At 41.4% G+C, this 2296-nt stretch overlaps 1 pseudogene; it reads left to right on the top strand.

Moving 5' to 3' along the window:
* The first annotated feature begins 229 nt into the window (after positions 1-229).
* Positions 230-2296, top strand: part of LOC102480517 (translin-associated protein X pseudogene) — a 37597-nt pseudogene continuing 35530 nt past the window's right edge.

Genomic DNA, 2296 nt, shown 5'->3' with positions numbered 1-2296 from the left:
AATGAATTTCAGACCAGAAAGTATATTTGATCCATAAACATTTATTATCTATCTAGGTGTGCCGGGATAAATAATTACAGTCTAGCTGGGGAAGGCTAGATTGTAAGGCTAGATAATATGTTCTGAGGAAAGATAAACAGAATCCGAAGCAGAAAAGTGCACGGAGTTTACAGCAGGTGCTCCAACGAAGGATGAGAGGAGGTGATCTGGAGCAAAGGGCCTCGGCAGGATGCTCGGAGCTGGAAGACTGGCCAGAACAGAAAGGAGGCTTTTGATGAGGGAGTATCATGACACTGATGAGCCACTGCTTTTCAAATGTCAGTGAACACATGAATCACCTCATGGACTTGTGAAAATGCAGAAGCTGGTGCCACAGGTTGGGGTAAAGCCTGAGATTCTGCATTCTTCAGCAGCTGCTGCATAAAAGGCCATTCAAAATGAACAGAAAATAAATAACACTTGGCTAAATACACAGGGAACAGGGAGAGGCATCAATGGTCATCTCTGATGGGAGGGGAGCGGTGTGATGGATGTAAGTTGGAAAGGTTAAGGGGAGAACTTATGGGGAGAGGGGTGTGACTAGCTTGATTTTCGAGAAGAGTACAGAATTTCACTCAGTAAGCCCACTGATAACACTTATTTGAATTTTTAAATGTAGAGAAAGCATTATATAGTCATAGGAGAAAAATCTGTAAATGTAAAAATATACGCAAAAATGAAAATCAAAATCACATAGAATTTCATTACTAGGAGAAGGCTTTCTCTTTCTTTCTTATTGTGTGTGTGTGTGTGTGTGTGTGTGTGTGTGCACTCTTTTATGTCTTTTCCTTTGCAAACATATATATTTGTGAGAAGACTCTGGATTCATGTCTGGGATCTCCCTGAGTTTCCTGGGCATGTGCATGCCCATGATCCAGGGCTAGACAAAATTGGGGCTGGATTGTGGCATTAAGACCATAATAGGGGGACCAGCAGTTAGTGTAATGGCTATGCTGCTGGACTCCCATGTAGTTGACTGTGGTTCCAGTCCTGGACCTGGTGACTTAAACTCACACCGGGAACGTGTGCGTGCCAAGATTCCAAGAGGAGAATAGAGAAGAAGGGATTACGGTGTGGCTATCCCCCCTGGGGGGTGATTTCTCACTTTCTGTCTCTGTCTTTCTGGCGAGCACATGTGCCCTATGGCAAAAAACTCTCAAAAAAAAAAAAAAAAAAGGCCATATTGGGGGTACTGTCTCTTTGTCTCTTTTGCTCATGGAAGAAGTAAATGAATAAACTTTGAAAGAAAAAGTAAAGGAGAAGGGAAATAAATTTGATAAAGAATGTATTTTAAAAAAGACAAATATTGGCATCGTTCTTGAGAGCATAGGCCTAGAGAATGAAGAAGAGATGAGGCCATGATAAAGAAGTGCATGCTGTAATAACGTATTACCGTCACGTGAACTGAGAGCACTTGGACATACAAACAAGTTCACAGGTATGGGTGAGAATTAGTGGGTAGACAGATTGTATTTGAAGGAATTACCCAACTCTGTGTGGTCCTCCTGTTCTCATGCTGCAAGTCCTTGAAATAACTTAAAAAGTCAACCTGACAGAAATTTTTAATTGGTGTGAGGAATGAGAGAATAACATATCTTTTTTCTGTGTAATTTTAAAATTTCGTCTCTTCCATGGGTGACACTCTGACCTCATCTGTAGGACTCAGACTCTTCAGACAAATTGTTTTATGTTTTTTGACTCAAAAGTCCTCATTTCCTATTCAGAGGTACATAGCAACAGACTTAAATGCCATGTATTTTGTCTGTTTTTATTTCCTTTTGGTTTAGTTAAGTATAAGAATTATTGGGGCCAGCAGTGTGGTGGTTAAAGCATTGGACACTCCCACATGGCTCACCACAGTTTGAGTCATGGACTTGGTGACTTGCTTTCTCACCTTCTCTCACTCTCTGTGTGTCTCTCTGGTCAACTTAAAGTGGAAGAATGAGTAAATAAAATTAAATAATTCTAAAAAAAAAGAGAATTATTTCTGGGGATTTGACGTTGGTCCACTGCAAAGGGTGCCTCTGCTGCCTTTTTGTCTCCAGGTGGGTGGTCTACAGCACACACTGTGCTCACTCTGTTTGCTCTGAGGTCTTCAGTCTCTGCTGGTCTCACCACAGGCCATGATGACAAGAGCAGCAAAAGAGGCTCAGGAGGGTTCAGAAAAAGGAAGCATGACAATTGTCCATATAACCGAAGAAGAGAAGGAAGGACGTTAATTCTTCACCTATGATATTGGCCTTCAAATCGTTTCAGC

The sequence above is a fragment of the Tupaia chinensis genome, unplaced genomic scaffold (genome assembly GCF_000334495.1).
Source record: "Tupaia chinensis unplaced genomic scaffold, TupChi_1.0 Scaffold000180_1, whole genome shotgun sequence".
In the NCBI taxonomy this organism is placed as follows: domain Eukaryota; kingdom Metazoa; phylum Chordata; class Mammalia; order Scandentia; family Tupaiidae; genus Tupaia; species Tupaia belangeri.
Note: the sequence above shows the minus strand (reverse complement) of the source record. Positions and strands in the feature narration are given on the sequence as shown.